We start from the raw sequence: 19,670 nt of genomic DNA on the forward strand, positions 1-19,670 counted from the left end.
CAATAGTCCATATTGGATGTATGCGTGGCTGAGAAGCCGCTACAGAATTGCCACGTCCTTGAATATTGCCACCACTATAGCATGTCCCGCCTCTCCCACTTTTACCTCGTCCAGTTCCTTTTATTTCCTGCAACATCAAATAAAAAGGAAGGGACTGATCAAACTAGAGAAAAAATTAATTGATATAGCAGAGAATTCAATAAATTAATGAAAATATTGAAGTAAAGCATTGATTTTACTTCACCACTGATTCTGTTATGAAATTAAAGCTTTAGGCATCACAAAATACAATCATTCCGACATGCATCTATTTTGGTGTACCCCAAGCCTAGGTCACAAAGAACTTTCTTTGCTTCATAGAAAGAATTTGGCACAAATGACCCCTCGGGAAGAGCTTCTTTAAATAAGAATGATCGCTTATGATAAAAGCTTGAATAACAGTAGCTATTACGCCTAGGATACACATTACAGCAACTCATTTCTTACCATATTCCCTTATTCAGCAAAGTATTTTATTTTCCTCAAGAGCGTATATTGCCACAAATCTTCTTCCAATGTTTTAACTCTACCTTCTGTTTAAATATCAAATCATATGGCAAAAAGACTCATTCACTAATTTTAAGAAAGTATATAAGAACATAAAAATAATGAAATATTGTCAGATTGAGATTCGAACAAAAATAAAGAGAAACATAGAAAAATAAAACTGACCTCAGATTGAAGGTTCGAACAAAACCCAGATAAATATTGTCAAAAAAAATTGAAAATGCACATAACCATATAAGAACATAAAAAGAATGAAATACCAAAAATGCAATCACAATAACAACACCAAAGGGTCTTTCAAGAATAAACTTTCACTTACCCAGAAAAATATATAGTTGAGAGTTCAGCCAAAATTTAGATGACACAAACTGTATGAATTCCTGTAAATATTCAAATGGGTCAAAGAAATTTGAGATGAAATATGAGAATACAAATGTAAAAACATTAAAATAATAATTATTGCTAGCTGCATGCTAAAAATTTTGCCTTCTAGAATCATTATAAAGAACCCCAAATATAAAACTTTCCCTTAATACTTGCTGTATTTGGAAATCCTAAGAAAACCCAACATGCTTTCGTATAACCCAAAAGAAAAATGAAAGTATTTAGAGATTTTAACACATACATGATTTGAGCTTTTGGGTCAGTAACTGGAAGCAGAGAAACGGAGCAGCCAACATAGTTCTTCCTTTGTAGTTGAGAAATGGAGCATGTATATGAGATTCACATTTTATGATTTTAGGGATTTTGAGCAGAGTAGGGGAAAGCAGTGAGTTTTAGAAGAAAGAGGGTTTCTAGTAAGAGGAACAATAAAATTGAGAAATCGAGGGGAAAGCAAGAATTTTGTTCTTTTAAGGTCTTCTGTTGTTTCAATTGTTATGTGCCTCTCTTTTTTTTTTAAATTAAAATAACTAAGTAATAGAGGCGTCCCAGTCGCTCCAATAACTATTTAACGGCGACTCTATTAAAGTCGCCACAAAATCCGTGGAGCCAAAATTTTACTTTCGCGGGAATGAAATATTTCAGCCTTTAGTTGCATACATGAGAGACGACCTAATAAAGTCGCAACTAAATATTATCATTTTGCAGCGACATTTAAAAGTCGCCGCTAAAACTATAACTTTTGCTGCAACGCAATGGGTCACCACAATATGTCGCCATAATAAGTCCAGTTTCTTGTAGTGATACCTTCCTATCAAGGGTCATGTCCTCGGTGAGCTAGAGTCGCGCCATGTCCTGCCTGATCACCTCTCAATACTTCTTAGGCCGCCCTGTACCTCTTCTCATACCCGTTAGAGCCAACCGCTCGTACATCCTAATAGGGGCATCTAGGCTTCTCCTCTGCACGTGCACGAACCATCTAAGTCTCACTTCCCGCATTTTATCTTCCATGTAAGTCACGCCCACCCTTGCCCGAATATCTTCATTCTTAATCTTATCCAACCTCAGCTCGTGTGTCCGCATATCCATCTCAACATCCTTATTTTTGCTACTTTCATCTTCTATATATGGGAACCATCTAAGCCTCACTTCCCACATTTTGTCTTCCATGGAAGCCACGCCCACCCTTGCCCGAATATCTTCATTCTTAATCTTATCCAACCTTAGCTCGTGTGTCCGCATATCCATCTCAACATCCTCATTTTTGCTACTTTCATCTTCTATATATGAGCAATCTTGACTAGCCAAGATTCTCTCTCATATAACATGGCCGTCTAACCACCGCTCCGTAGAACATGCCTTTTAAGTTCCGGGGGCACCTTCTTGTCACACAAAACGCCAGATGCTAACCTCCATTTCATCTAACCTGCCCCTATACAGTGCGTGATATCCTCGTCGAACTTCCTTTCCCCTGGATAATCGATCCAAGGTACTTAAAACTTCCTTTCTTGGGGATGACTTGTGAATCAAGCCTCATGTAGCTGTCCACTCCCCCCGTGACATCGCTGAACTTGCACTCCAAGTACTCCGTCTTAGTCTTGCTCAACTTGAAACCTTTAGACTCAAGGGTCTGTCTCCAAACCTCCAGCCTCTAGTCAATACCTCCACTCGTCTCATCAATCAGAACTATATCATCATCAAATGACATACATCATGGCACCTCTCCTTAAATATGGTGTGTTGGTGCGTCCATCGCTAGTGCAAATAAGACAGGGCTGAGCACAGATCCTTGGTGTAGCCCCATTACCACCTGAAAATGCTCCGAGTCTCATCCTACTGTCGTAACCCGAGTCTTAGCTCTATCATACATGTTCTTAATCACACTAATGTATGCTACCGACACACCTTTTGCCTTCAAATATTTCCAAAGAACCCCCTCAGAATATTATGGTACACTTTCTTTAGGTCAATAAGCACCATGTGCAAATCTTTCCTCCTATCTAGGTGAGAAATGTTCATCTGATATTGATCTAGGCCTTGGAATGCTTTTTGAGAATGTCCCGGAAAAGTTTCAAAAATTTGATGGATGATTACTTTTTAGTAGAAGTTACTAAAACTCAATGGTGTTTGGATTAGTTTGTTGTTTAGAAACAGAGAATTACAATTTATAACCCTATACGTAGCAAAGAAATCCACATTATTAACTCAACCTCTGGTTTGGAAAAGCTTAAAACAATATCCATAACTCAACCTGCATCAGAGTAACGAGAAGTTTATAACGTATATAGTATGAAAATAAAACAAAAATTTTCAGCAAATTTTATAGTTTCAAAGAAATAAGGTGAAAGGACTTACAGAGAAAATTTATGAACATGATAATTGGGAGAAATTATATATGTAGTAATTAAACGAAAATAAAACATACTCCCTCCATTTCAATTTAGAAGAGGAAATTTCATTCAACACGAATTTAAAAAAAAAAAGCTTTCTGAAACTTGTGGTCTTAAAAGGTTAAGAGGTAAAAACTTTGTGGGGTTATGACATTTGTGTTGTTATAAAAGCTTCTCATCAAGGGTAAAATGTGTAAAATGAAGAGTTTAAAATTAAATTATTTTAAAATTTAGAAATGTATCATTTATTTTGAAATAAACTAAAAAGAAAATTAACTCATTTAATTTGAAACAGAGGGAGGGAGTACTATATAAAAGGATCAAAGTAAATATTTAAGAGTTATCGAGACATTATGGAAGTAAGTTTGGGTTGATTATGGTTACCAAAAGGGGACTTTGAAGTTGTTTTCCTTACTGCTGATGAGGACGACGAATTTTGTAAGGAGTACTTCTCTAAAATGCCTTGGTTCGCTGTCCCATTCTCTGATTCTGAAACAAGTAAATGTCTGGATGTTTCTTAGCTGTTAAGGGAATACCCCACATAGTGATCTTTGATGACAGTGGAAACATAATGACAGAAAACGCGGTTGAGATCATCCTTGACCATGGGAGTGTATAGGGTAAAATATGCTATGTCAGGTGGCCGCTTAAAAGAATGACACGTGAAATTTAAGATGAGGAATAGTCAGAACCGAAGGCAATTATCCCATTTGTTATCAGAAGGAATGACACTCATAAAGAGACAATAAATACCCTCTGCCCGATAGCATTTAATGGAGAATATTCCACAACATTTAGTGCACTGCCCGTTACAAAAGAATATGGCATTCGTGACTGTCGTTACATATCCTTCAATGGCCCTCATAATTGGCATTGAAGAGGGTTTGATCCTAGGACCTTATTCCTTAGGTGTAACTATAAATAGTAAGCTCTATTATCATAGTAAAAGAGGAATTTTCTGGCAAACTTATGCTATAACCAATTCAAAGCTTTATACAATTTTATCTTCCTACTCCTTGGGTTTATTGTTGTTGTGCCCGGAAGCCCTGCTCTCAGAATTACTGTTTCTATTATTTTTTCCTCCTTCCAAGGCTAAGTATTGTATATTTCTTTAATTATTTTATTATTTCAGGGTCAAATTAATTCACTTGTCTAGAAATCACGTATAAATTCAACTGTACCGATTTACGACAAACAGTTTGGCGCCTACCGTGGAGCCTAGATAATAGTGTAATTAAGTTGATCCTTGCCTCTTTTACTAACGTGTTTTGGTTATTTATCTTAGCAAAAATCATAAGAAATGGATAACATTGTTAATAACACGCACAATCCCGAGGTTCAAGGAGACCAGCCTCATTTTGAGGATTCAATCAATGACACCCACAATGAGGGGAACAATTCCACGCCGATCCACGATAGGTGGTACCTGCGATATGTTCGGGAGGCAACTCCCGATGATACCGAAGAAGAGCATGTTGTTGATGCGGTAAGGTTCCTACAAGAGCAACAATTGATCATTCTAGGACACCTCACACGGCATGATAAGGTTATAATGGAGTTAAAGCAGGCATTACCGTCGGCTTCTAATAGCGCGATTAGACGAGATCCAGTTCCTCCCGATGTTCCTACAAATCAAACAATACAGAGGGTCAACAACAATACCCCGATGGGCGAGGTTGGATCCGATGGGACAGGGCGGATCCAACCTCAATACCGAAAACGGTCCCTTTAAGAATTAACTCTTACCAAAGAATCCCAGGCGCATCACCGGTGCTGAAAGGTCCAGACTCAAAGAAGTATACTCAGTTACCGTACAAACCGAGCGTGGCACCAGAATTAATCCCGAAGCAATTTAAAATGCCCTATGTGCCAAAGTATGATGGAACTTCAGACCGTCAAGAGTATATTACCACCTATACAATGACGGTAAACGGGAATGATTTAACTCCCCAAGAGATTGAATCTGTTTTGCTGAAATTTTTTGGAGAGACTCTCACGAGGGGAGCCTTGACGTGGTATTCGCTATTACCCGAGCATTCAATAGATTCCTTTAAGATGCTCGCAGACTATTTTATTAAGGCTCATGTCGGGGCTAGAAAGGTGCAGGCCCGGAAGGCCGACATATTAAGAATTGCACAAGGAGAATCTGAATTGCTGCGAGAGTTCGTTACCCGATTCCAAAAGGAGAGATGTTGCTACTAGTTGTTCCGGACGAATGGGCGGCTAAAGAATTCATCAAGATTCTGAATCCGAAAAGTTCAGACGCTTCCCAAAAATTGAAGGAAAGCTTGCTTTAGTTCCAAGCAACGACTTGGGCGGATGCCCACAACTAGTACGAGTTGAAGAAAAGGATAGAAGATGATCAGGTTGGCTTCCCGTCGTTGGCAAAAAGGCGGGAGAAGAATAAAGAAAAATTAAAAGACGATTTCGACATGGACAGATGGTCTTCGAGGAGCCGGTTTTTGCCCTACGAACGGACCAAAGGCCATGGTAGAGGCTTCCGGTTAGTAGACAGGTTCGTTACTAACAGAAGAACTGATCGCGGTCGGAACAATAGATCCTTGTAGGGCACAAAAACATCAGGTACGCAAGATCCTTCTTACCCCAGGCTTTCAGAATACAATTTCAATGTCAGTGTAGTATAGTTGGTGTCAGCTATGAGAAACATCAAAGAAGCACGGTTCCTGAAGCTGATGAGATCTGATCCCAGCCAGAGGGATCCCAACTTGTAGTGTGAATACCACAGGATGAATGGTCACGAGAGTGGGGACTGTCGACATCTCTGGGAAGAAGTGGCGACGCTATTGAAGAATGGTCATCTTAGAGAACTCTTAAGTGACTGGGCCAAGAACCACTATGGTCGCAACCGGGATAATGTGGAACCCTCGAAATCAGGAGAAAATATCTCGTGCCAGACGATCAACATGATCTTCGGGGGGAACGAGATCAATGGGGTCACTTTCTTGGTAGCAAAAAAGATGAAAGTATCATTAACCCATATCAAGAGATTCCGGGAAGTTGCTGAAGACGACATCACTTTCATGGAGGAGGGCGCATACAGATTATTGTTAATGCACAACGACGCATTGGTAATTTCATTAAATGTGCTAGACTTTAAAATCAAATGTGTTCCGATGGATCCAAGAAGTTCGGCCAATATCATACAATAGAGAGTATTAAAGCAAGCTAAACTTACCGGAAGCATCATTCCGGCCATAAAACTCCTCGCCGGATTCAACCTCGCGAGCATGAAAACTCAATGAGATATTTTGTTGCCCACGAATGCTGAAGAAGTGATGCAAACAACTCCTTTTGAAGTGGTGGATGGTGATATGGGATAAAATATTCTTATGGGAAGACTGTGGTTGCACGATATGAAAGCTATACCGTCAACATATCATCAGTTCCTGAAATTTCCAACACCCAAAGGAATTAGACAGATAAGGGGCGACCAACCGGAGGCAAGGGAGATGAATGCGATTTTGATCTCCAGCAGCAAAGGAAAGGATCACGCAGCATAACAACTACAGGAACTGGCGCCCGCTCCCCAATCGAATGAGGTTAGCTCGGGGGTAGAAGCTTCGGAATCCTATCTGGTTCCAAGGTATTTCTAGGTACCAGAAAAGATGGATGCAACAAAATCCACGGTGGAAGAACTCGAGCAAGTTGCATTCTTTGAAAAGTTCTTAGAAAGGAAATGTCACGACCCAAATTCCATCATAGGTTGTGATGGCGCCCAACACCGTTGTTAGGCAAGCCAACCCTAATCAACTAGTGAGTTCTCATTTATTTAAATAAAGCAGTCCCAACATTTACTTAACTTAAATTTAAAATAATCGATAATTAACAAATTTATAAGGCAATTGAATCGGGAAAGACTAAAGGGAATCATAATAATAAGAATACAACCCAAAAATAATATTCTACTGATGTGTGTGCCAGGATCTAGTGTCACAAGTACGAGGGCAACTAGTAGAATTACAAAAATATAACTACCTACTGCCTGAAATAGAATACACAGTAATAACAAAGGAGAGACTCTGGCATGCTGTTGAACGGCTCAAAAGGGGGCAGCTCACCGTGAGATCTCGATTGGGTATCAGGAATGCGCGCCGGGAGGGTAGCTAGCTGCACATGCCTCAGATCCTGTACAATTAAGTACATAAGCGTAGTGTGAGTACATAAACAACATGTACCCAGCAAGTATCCAGTCTAACCTCGTAAAGGTAGTGATGAGGGGTCGACTTGACACATACTAGGGTCATTAATAATACAGTTTAAGTGTTACGCTAAGCATGAATAGCATGAATACAAATGACTGTCCAAGAACAAGGAGAATTAATATATTCTTTCATAAACAACATATCAATTTCAGTCATATCATGTAATAACTTACATTTCAAAGCATTTAAGTAGTGTAAATCACGGAAGGTTCCAAAAGTTCCACATAAATAACATGCGCACATCGTGCCAAGGTCATACGGTCCGGTCCAATATATAACTAAACTATGCACTACCAAAGGGTCGAATGTCACGAACCATAAATGCATCTATTTACTACTGATGTTCTTGGCCCGATCCATAAATAACAATTTATTATCAATGAAGCACACATTGCCCATTTATAGTCAAGTAATTCATACAAATTCTCAAGTAAGTGAGTATAACTGTCTATATTTGTTTACCATTTCCAGCATGACTTAAGTAATCTTAGTAGCAAGTAGGGACACAAGCATTGCAAGTATATCATGATACGGGTCCTAAACTACCCGGACAATTAGTATAATAGTAGCTACGTACGGACTCTCGTCACCACGTACGTACGTAGCCCCCATAGATAGTCACATACATTTATTTAATTCACCTATGGGGTTAATTCCCTCTTACAAGGTTAGAAAGGAGACTTACCTTGCCCCAAAACTTACTTCCAAATTCAAGAATGCGCTCAAACCATCAAATCAGAGCCTAACGATCCAAGGCTATTCAAATGGGTAAGAACTAGTCAATAAATGCTCAAGAGTTCATATTCTAACTATTGAAATAATTCCCCACCCTAAGTGCAAGGTTCCCAAAATTTATCCCCGGGCCCACATGCCTGGATTTCGAAAATTTTCGAAGAAAGTCGTTACCCATAACCTTAGGATCAAGAATATATGATTTCTACTACATTCCATAACAAATTTCGTGGTTAAATCTCATTTTTATCAAAACCCTAGGTTTTACTCTAAACCCATAATTTACACTAATTTACAAGTTGTAATCTACCCATGAACTATGTATTAAACTCTCATTAAGTAGAAATTACTTACCTCAGAAAGCTAGGTTGAAATCTCCCCTTTTGAAGCTCCCAAATAGCCCAAGGATGGAGTGATGTCTCAAAAATGAAAAACTCCCGTATTAAATGAAGGCCACTGCCTTCAGTGATTCCGAACCTGCAATGTGTTGACCGCATCTGTGGTCTCGCTTCTGCGGGGGAATGTCCGCTTCTGCGGAAATGGGATGAGACAGCTGGGGCCGCATTTACGGTCGGGTGACCGCTCCTGTGGTTCCGCTTCTACGGCAGAGGAGCCGCATCTGCGATGCTTCAACTGCTTCTGCGGGCTCGCACCTTCGGCTGGCAAACCGCAGGTACGGTTATGACAGCAACTGGAGCTTCAGCTCCTTCTCAAATTTTCAACTTAGCTCGAGCCTCGTCCGATTGACACTCGGGCCCCCGCCCGAACATACCGACAAGTTTGGAATCATAAAACGGACTCGCTCAAACCTCAAAATGCCTGAAACAACATTAAAACTAAGAATCACACCCTAAAACCAATTGTATCAAACTTATGAACTTCAAGTTCTTCAATCTACTTTCAATGTACCGAAACGTACTTATACTACTCGGAATAATACCAAATTTTGCGTTCAAGTCTTGAATGACATTATGGAACTATTCCCAGTCTAAGAATTATGTTCGGACTTCGATATCATAAAAACCCGCTCCAAACCAAATTTAAAGTACTTCAAAATCCTTAAGGAATCAACTTTCACTGTTAAGCGCCAAAATGCTCCCGGGTCATCCAAAACTTGTTCCGGACATACGCCCAAGATCATATGAAGCGTTGGAAACTTCAAATCCCGATTCAGAGGTCGTTTACTCGAAATATTGAACAAAGTCAAATTTGACCTTTTAAGCCAACCTTAAGGAACCAAGTGTTCCGATTTCAACCCAAATTCTTCCAAATTCCGAACCAACCATCCCCGCAATTCATAAATCAGTAAAAGTAAGTACGAGAAGTATTATTTAGGGGAACATGGTTCTAGAAAGCAAAACTATACCAGTCGGATTATTACATTCTCCACCTGTTAAAAAACGTTCGTCCTCGAACGGGTTTAGATTCATATTTGAAGTGCTAAATAAGTGTGGATATCTGCTCCGCATGTCCTCCTCGAACTCCCAGGTCGCCTCCTTGACTGGTTGGCCCCTCCACTGAACCTTTACCATGGAAATCCTCTTGGATCTCAACTAGCAATCTTGTCTATCAACAATAGCAATTGGCTCATCCTCATACCCCAAGCTTTCATCTAGCTTAATAGTGCTGAAGTCTAATACGTGTGACGGGTCGGTGTGGTACCTCCGGAGCATAGACACGTGAAAAACCGGATGAACTCCCGATAGGCTGGGGGGTAAAGCAAGCTCATATGCAACCTCTCCAACTTGCCTCAACACCTTAAATGGGCCTATAAACCTGGGGCTCAACTTGCTGTTCTTTTCGAATCTCATAATACCCTTCATCGACGAGACTTGTAAGAGAACCTTCTCGCCGACCATGAATGATACATCCCGTACCTTCTGATCCATGTAACTCTTCTGTTTAGACTGTGCTGGGCGAAGTCCCTCCTGGATAAACTTTACCTTTTCCAAGGCATCTTTCACTAAATCCGTACCATATAACTTAGCCTCACCAGGCTCAAACCACCTGATAGGAGATCGACATCGCCAACCATATAAAGCCTCAAATGGGTCCATCTCTATGCTAGACTGGTAACTATTGTTACAAGCAAACTCGACCAAAGGCAAGAACTGATCCCACTACCCTCCAAAGTCAATCACACATGCTCTAAGCATGTCCTATAGAATCTGAAATGTCCGCTCCGATTGCCCATCGGTCTGCGGGTGAAATGTTGTGCGGAGCTTTACACTAGGTCCCCAACTCACTCTGTACGGCTCTCCATAAATAGGAAGTGAACTGAGGGACTCTATCTGATATGATGGAAATAGGCACACCGTGCAACTGAACTATCTCCCGAATATAGATCTGAGCCAACCTCTCTAAAGTATAGGCAGTTACAACCGGAATGAAGTGTGCTGACTTGGTCAACCTGTCGACAATGACCCAAACTACATCAAACTTCCGCAAGGTCTGTGGCAACCCAACTACAAAGTCCATAGTAATGCGCTCCCATTTTCACTCAGGTATAGGCATCTGCTCAAGTAGGCCACCTGGCTCTGGTGCTCATACTTAACCTGCTGGCAATTCAAGCACCTAGCCACATATTCAACTATGTCTTTCTTCATCCGCCGCCACCAATAATGCTGCCTCAGGTCACAATACATCTTCGTAGCATCTGTATGAATAGAATACTATGAAATGTGTGTCTTCTATAGAATCTTCTCCCTCAAGCCATCGACATTAGGAACACATAAGTGACCCTGGAGTCGCAGAACACCGTCCTTGCTAATAGAAACCTCCTTGGCACAAACCTGCAGTACCATCTCTCTAAGAACGACCAAATGCGGATCATCGAACTACTGAGCCTTGATTTGTCCCAATAACGAAGACTGAGCAACAACACACGCAAGGACTCGGCTAGGCTCTGAAATATCCAACCTCACAAGTCTGTTAGCCAAGGACTGAATGTCCAAAGCTAGTGGCCTTTCCTCCGCTGAAATGAATGCCAAGCTACCCATACTCTCTGTTTTCCTTCTTAAATCATCTATGACCACATTTTCCTTGCCTGGATGATAAAAAATGGCGATGTCATAATCCTTCAGTAACTCAAGCCATCTACCTGCCTCAAATTGAGATCCCTCTGCTTGAACAAATGATGTAAGCTGTGATGATCAGTAAAAACCTCACATGACACGCCATACAGATAATGCCTCCATATCTTAAGAGCATGAACGATCGCTGCTTACTCTAGATCATGCACAGAGTAATTCTTTTCATGAATCTTCATCTTATGCGAAGCATATGTAATAACTCGCCCCTCTTGCATCAATACACAACCCAAGCCAATGCGTGAAGCGTCGCAATGTACCGTGTACATCCCCAATCTGGAAGGCAACACTAGAACCGGTGTTGTAGTTAAAGCTGTCTTGAGCTTCTGAAAGCTCGTCTCGCAATCATTGGACCAACAGAAAGGAGCACCCTTTTGGGTCAATCTAGTCAAAGGTGCTATAATGGATGAGAAGACCTACACAAATCTGCGATAATAACCTGTTACCCCTAGGAAACTCCTTATCTCGGTCATTAAAGTGGGACGTGGCCAACTCTGAATTGCCTCAATCTTCTTGGAATCCACCTTAATACCCTCTCCTAAAACGATGTGCCCCAAGAATGCTACTAATTCAAGCCAAAACTCACACTTTGAGAACTTAGCATATAGCTTCTGCTCTCGCAATGTCTGAAGCACTACTCTCAAATGTTGCTCGTGCTCCCCCATGATATGTGAGTAGATCAAGATGTCATCAATGACAATAACAAAGGAATCAATATAAGGCCTGAACACCCTATTCATTAAGTCCATAAACGCCGTTAGGGAATTAGTCAAGCCGAAGAACATTACCAGAAACTCATAATGGCCATATATAGTATGGAAAGTAGTTTTCGGGACATCTGAGTCCCGAATCTTCAGCTGATGATACCCTAATCTCAAATCGATCTCAGAGAACACCCTAGCACCCTACAACTAGTCGAAAAAATCATCAATAGGTGGTAACAGATACTTGTTCTTGATAGTAACCTTGTTCAACTAGCGGTAATCAATGCACATCCACATAGTCCCATCCTTTTTCTTCACAAACAAAATCGGTGCACCCCAAGGTGACACACTCGGTCTCCCAAACCCCTTTGCCAGCAACTTCTCCAGCTGCTCCTTCAACTCTTTCGGATCCATATGGTACAGTGGGATGGATATAGGCTGGGTACCTAAAGCCAAGTAAATACAGAAATCAATATTATGATCCGATGGCATGCCTAGAAGGTCAGAAGGGAACACATCGACGAACTCCCGAAATACTAGAACTGAATCAATCGTTAGAGACTCTGTAGTAGTATCCCGAACATAAGCTAGATAAGCCAAACAACCCTTCTCGACCATGTGTTGAGCCTTCAGAAACGAAATAACCTGACTAGATGTACTAACTGAGGAACCTTTCTACTCCAACCGCGGCAACTCTAGCATTACCAAGGTAATAGTCTTGGCATATCAAACTAGGATGGTGTGATATGGGGATAACCAGTCCATGCCTAGGATGACCTCAAAGTCGATCATATTAAGCAACAGGAGATCTTCTCTAGTCTCAAAACCATAGAATGTGACCACACAAGACCAATAGATCCGATTAACAACCACAGAATTGCCCACAGGAGTGGACACGTGAACATGAGTACCCACGGACTCATGAGGAATATCCAGGAAATGAGCAAACAGAGATTATACATATGAATAGGTAGACCCTGGATCAAATAGTACTGAAGCATCCCTACTGCACACGGAAATAATACCTGTGATAACGGCATCTGAGGCCAATGCATCTGGTCTGGCCGGAAAAGCATAGAATCTGGCAGGAGCGCCGACTGGCTGGCCTCCACCTGGCTGAACAGTAGCTAACTGACCTCTCCCTACCTGGCCTCCACCTCTAGGACAGCCCCTACCAATCTGCCCTCCGCCTCTAGGCGGTAGGATAGCCGGTGCTGTAATCATGGGTTGCTGACTGATAACTATGGATTTTAACCTATTATGTGCTCTCTTTTGCTTAGGTTTTGGGTCGAAAATACGTAAAGGTATTGACTTGATGTGCTTGATTGCAGGGTTTGGTCGAAATGAGGCAAAGATGCCATAATCAACTTATGAAGGAGTCAAACTTGCACAAATCCAAGGGTAGACTAGAGCGCTGACATCGGCAGAAAAGAGCACCGCGTAAGGACCATTGCTGAGGCAGCCACAAATATGCGGCCCGTGAAAGTGAGATTCAGAGAGGCTGTTTTGGGCAAAACATTGATCGATGACTGCGTTGGAAAAGCGCGGCTACGGAATAACTGGCGCAACTGCGATGGTATTTTCACTGAGAGCGTACTTCGAGGTTCAGAGTCCCTACAAGTTAAGTCTGATTGAAGAACGTGGTCCGCATCCAAATTACACGACCGCAAATTAAGTTCACGCAGACGCGATGGATTTTACCCTATCCGCGAAATAGGTCCAAGTTCAGATTCAAATATGGAGAAATGTGGACCGTGGTCATTATTATACGGTCGCGATAGCTCAAGCGCGGATGCGATCAAAAATTACGCATTCGCGAAACCTCCATAGGGGCATTTTTCTCCGAAGATTTTAGCCTAGTATAAATAGATCATTTTCACATTTTTAGGGTATGTAATATTTTGCTGAGCACGTAAATGACTGATTTTTACCTTTTTGAGTTATTTTAGAGTAGATTTATCTTCAATCTTTAGATTTTCATCTTGTATTTGAATATTATGGCTTATATTTCATCTTTATTTTTGATTTCTACTATTATTATGAGTAGATAAACCCCATATCTAGGGCTGTGACCCAGCCCTAGTGTGAGTATTTAATGGGTTTAGACTTTTAGGGCTTAATTGTTTATGGGTTAGTGATATTTAGCTTAATTCAAGCTTTAATTGTAGAATGGATAGTTGCAAATATTGATTCGTGCCTTGATGACTTAGATTCTTCTTGAGCAAGAGGGACTAAGTCTAGGAAAATTAGGCTAACAAGGAATTGGGGTGCATTCAGGAGATTGATATCCCTAATTAAAGGGTTAAACCTAGAGATAATAATACCCGACTTGAGCCAATATCATTTGTTATGCATGAACACCCATTTGGACTTGAGAAAGCCAAATCGGGCAAAGTCACTCAAACTACCAGGAGGTATAGAGTGAGCACTTATGTGTGATGGTTATATCACGGCCCCGATCATAACAAGGTTGCCCTGAATTCTTGATACCCGTTAGTTATCCACCTTTAAATCATTTAAAACAACCAACAAAAATAGTGTACTTAGCCTATTCTAGCATATTATAGTATAACATTAGAAGTATAATCAATATCATCACCATGTTTGGAGGTGCAATTTGGAAAAACACGCACATCTAGATTAGTTATATAGCTAACTCAAAATCAATTAACTCCCTATGAAAATTGATCCCGACCTTTGTTGGGTAGAACTGCATCAACCATCATTGCCACTCGATAGTGGTACAAGCTTAGAACCGGGCACTGACCCTGCTGCACTACCTTGCCCCGAAGTCTCGGGCAGTATCTCCTCATATTACTGAGATCTCCGCACTCGAAACAACCCCTCGATGTGGTGACCTGCTTCCCTAAAGTCTGACCCTGATGGCCGGTAGACCCACTAGAAGAAGCTTGAATAGCTCATGGCGGTATGAACTCTCTGGTATGGCTCTAAAATAGGAGTTGGAAGAACCTTGGGACCTGAGTACCCATTGGAGAATCCCTTAATAGCTGGTGGGCGGTAAGAACTCTCTGGTATGGCACTGAAATAGGGTCATGCTGGAGCACCTCGAGGAGGTGGTGGTGCTTAATACAGGGGCCTGCTAGGCTGACCTCTCCCAAACTAACCTCTCCTCTTAGCCAGGACACCTCTAAACTCTCTGGAGGAACGGTACCCCTTGTTCTGCTACATCTGCTCTCTACCCCTCTGACGGTAGCCCTCAATCATCCGAACAATCTCCACTACAAGCTGATAAGAAGTCCTGATCTCAACCTTTTGACCCATATTGGTCCTAATATCATAGTGTAACCTCGCAACAAATCTTCGCACTCTCTCTGCGTCCGTAGGAAGTATCATGAGTGCATGGAAAGATAACTCAGAAAACCTCGCCTCATAGTCGGTCACTAACATTTGACCTTGCTCAAGCTGCTCAAATGGATATCGCAACTCTTCCAACTCGGAGGGTGGAATATACTTATCCGGGAAAAGCTGTGTGAACTGGCCCCAGGTGATTGGAGGAGAACCTGCTGGCCTGCCAAGAACATAAGACTGCCACCATCTACGGGCCTTGCCCTCCAGTTGGGAAGTAGTGAAGTCAACCCCATGAGACTCCAATATCCTCATATTGTGCATTCTATCCCTACACCTGTCAATGAAATCCTGGGCATCCTTATGACGCTCACCCCTAAAGATAGGGGGTGTAGTCTAGTCCATTTGTTTAATAACTTCTACGAATCACCGTCCGCAACTGGTCTGGGCTCATATACCACAACTACAACTGGCTGGGCCCCATGCGTGGGTAGTGCACCTGGATTCTGATACACTGCAGCTGCATGACCAGGAGCCTGAGCAGTAGGGGTTGTGCTCTCCCTCCCGCCTGAGATGTGGCTGGGTCTGCTGGAAATAATCTAACTTGGGTCATAGAATTCATGAACCGCAACATACGACCCATGACCTCCTGAAAGCCCGGTGCTATCATAAAGTCCGCCGGGGTAGGCTCTGTTGCGGGCACCTCACCCTGCTCCTCAATAATAGGATCCCCCACAAGATCCGCCAATGGTGCAACTGGGGCAGCTCTGGGACGCCCTCGTCCCTTACCTCAGGCCGGTGCCCTACCTCGGCCTCTAGCAATGGGGGGAGCAGCTCTTCCTAGGTCTGAAACGTCCGTCGTGCGCGTCCTCACCATCTATGAGAGAATAGAAGAAGGAAATTTAGTATACCATCAACTGCACTGTCACACCTCCTTTTTTGCACCGAGGGTATATGGGAGTTTTTTCCAATTTAAAGTGACATTAACCGAAATGGGATTATTTTATTTAAATTTTTTAGAGTCGCCACTTGGAATAGTTTATTTGGTGTCACAAGTCACTGGTTTATTTTAAATCCCAAATCGAAGTAGTTTTCGATTTTATTTAAAAGTCTGCGAACCATAAATTCTAAGTAAGGAATTCTGTTAACCCGGGAGAAGGTGTTAGGCAATCCTGGGTTTCATGGTTCTAGTATGATAGCTTAGCGATTTATACTTGGCTTAATTAAAATGTTTATTACGTATTTAAGAACCTATGTGCATTTCAACTTTTACCGCTTTTTAATTTGAAATGAATCACACGTACGTGTATTCATTTTGTTTGGTTGTTCGTAATTACGGAATTATCTTAAAATGAGTCATGCGTACGTATACTCTTTTGGTTTGGCTCATCAAGACTCATGTCACGCGTACGTGTACACAATTCATAACACCTAATTATTTAAGAAAAGGCTTGGCCAAAGTCCCGCGAACGCGTACCTTGATTTATTCTTAAAAAAGTCGTAATTATATCACGCAAATATGTACACAATTATGATGATAGATTAAGTCATGCCTAAAGCATTTTCTACGAATATTCATCTTTAAATCATACTCGTGTCACGCGAACGTGTACACAATTAATAATATTTTATTATTATTAAAATTGTTCGCCTAAAGTTGCGTGAACGCATACTTTGGTCTTAATTTTAGAACCCGTAATTACGTCACGCGAACATCGAAAAATCCTAAAGATTACCTATCCGGGTGTTGTCGGCCTAGCATATTACGGGAAAAAGGACGTGACTCAGACTGTTAAAATTGGGCCAACGATGCTTATTGTCCCAGATCAGATTCTTTTGATGCCAACAATATCCAAAGACCAATTACACATTCGGTCTAGTAATCTAACAGAATAACGATTAACAAATAATGAATTGTGACGACGTAGCAGGCATAAACAATTAGACCTAAGTAACGAGGAAAGATAAAGCAAAGACTATATCACAACTCTCAACACCATGTATTTAACTCCAATCACCATTCAAGAGTTCAGGAACAGATTCGACAAACTTCCATTAAATACTAGTTCAACTAACGAAACACAGTTAACAAAATACCACAAAGATCAAGTAAAGCAAGATTTGAAATATAATTAGAACGAAAATTACTTAAATCAAAAGATCGGTTAAGAATGAACCTTAGAATATAATAATCATATTTCCTTGAAAGCTTTTAAAATGTACATGGACTTCCGAGCAGAAACCAAACAGAGCAGCAAAATAAACTTGAATCAAAACAAGGACCTCGACCTGATATCAGCGGCAAACCGTAAACCACGCCGGCGACAACCTCGAACACAGAGCTTCACGGGATTAATGGAAGATTTTGGAGCTGTTTCCTCGGCGAAAATGGCAGCGGTTTGAGCTACTATTTTCATGTTTTTGGAGCTGGTTTTACAACTTTCATGGTGGTAGAAGGCTGAAAGTTTTTGGTGGTTGTTTAGAGTTGGATTTGCAGATGGTTTCAATGGAGGTTTTAAAATGGAGAAGGGAAAGGAGCAGCGACTACTTTAGAATCAAGAGAGGAGTCCGATTTTTGTGTCTTGAAAAGCAGAAGAAGGAGCAGCAGCTCCAGACCCAAAAATGAAAGGGAAACGGCTGAAGGGATGTAGGGATTTTTTGGTCTGTAGGTCTCTTTTTATATTTTAGAAGTTAAGTGTTATTTTATAGGGGTAGGAATTAGGTTAGGTCAAATGGAAAATGGGTACGGGCTCAATGCTTTAGGCTTGAAGGGATTTGGATCATGAATTTGGGCTAATTAACTTTGGGGTAGGATGACTAAATCAATTTTTTTTTTCATTTCTCTTTTTCTTTAATTTTAAAAATCTAATAAAATCCTAAATTAATCCTAAATCAATCTAATTTGTAAAAATTAAAATTGTTTATCTATTAAAATAACCAATTAACTTAAAACTAAATAAAAATACCACTTTTTAAAGACTAAAAGTTAAATATGTAAAAATGACCATTTTTATGATTTATCTTAATAAAATTATTTCCTACATGCAAATTGGTTTAAAACGTGACATTTTTATGATTTTTCTATGATTTTAAAATATTAAAAATGCATGAAATGTAACTAAATTAAGAAAAACTTCTAAAATCCCTTAAAATTATTTTTGGTTTATTTTTACGAGTTATTTTCATATATGGCAAAAATTAGGTGCTCACAGCTGCCCCTTTTTGCTCGGAAATATGAAGAGTTTTCGGGCAATGATAAAGTGAGCAATTATGAGAAATTTTTGCCTGTTTGAAACTCTATTTGGAAGCATTTTGAAAAAGTTTGACCGAACCTTGCTTCAGAGGTTGCCTACATATCCTTGGCAATAAAGGAATCAGGTCGGTATTATTCTGGAAGGATGATGGAGTGATGAGTTCAAGAGTCGAATGAGGTTCCGTCAAGGCTCCAGTCCGCGGTCCTGTTATTATATCAAAATCAAAATGAAAAAGACTAACTAAACCTATCAGCTACGAGTTACAGGATTCCTATCTATAAATCTTTTGAAGCTTGATCTTGAGTCTTGGCTGGTTCTTCCTGTAGACTCTGATCTGAATCCTGATGCTCGTTAGCTACAACCGCTGGTTCATTCTTCTTTAGCTTTTTGGATCAAGGCAGGACATGCAAAGCTTGCGACTTCAATCATATCTTGAGTAGTTCGCATCTTTTCTCCGCTTCTGCACTTGAAGTTCACTTCTTTTCTTGCTCTTTCTTTTCTTTTATTTGGGTTAATATTTCTTCTTTTGGTCATCTCAAACCCTGTGCCTCACGGTGAAAACCTGTTCAGACACCAAAGCAAACAAATGAACGAAATTGTTCTGCCCCAGTTTTCACTAGGAAAATTTCATGAGTTATTGTAAAAAAAATCTAAACTATTTGTTTATTGAAAGCAATTAAATCGGGATTATGTATCCCTGGAAAAAATAGATTAGGGAGTGGAGACCCTACATCTAAAATGAAATCAAACAGGGAATGAAAATCCTATGTTGAAAAAGAGACTAGGGAGTGGAGACCCTATGTCTAAAATAAATTCAACTAGAGAGTGGAGACCCTATGTCTAAAATAAATTCAACTAGGGAGTGGAGACTCCATGTTGGAAAAGTAACTAGGGAGTGGAGACCCTATGTCTAAAATAACTTCAACTAGGGAGTGGATACCCTATGTTGGAAAAGTAACTAGGGAGTGGAGACCCTATGTCTAAAATAAATTCAACTAGGGAGTGGAGACCCTATGTTGGAAAAGCAGACTAGGGAGTGGAGACC

The sequence above is a fragment of the Nicotiana tabacum genome, chromosome 20, assembly GCF_000715075.1.
Source record: "Nicotiana tabacum cultivar K326 chromosome 20, ASM71507v2, whole genome shotgun sequence".
Lineage (NCBI taxonomy): Eukaryota > Viridiplantae > Streptophyta > Magnoliopsida > Solanales > Solanaceae > Nicotiana > Nicotiana tabacum.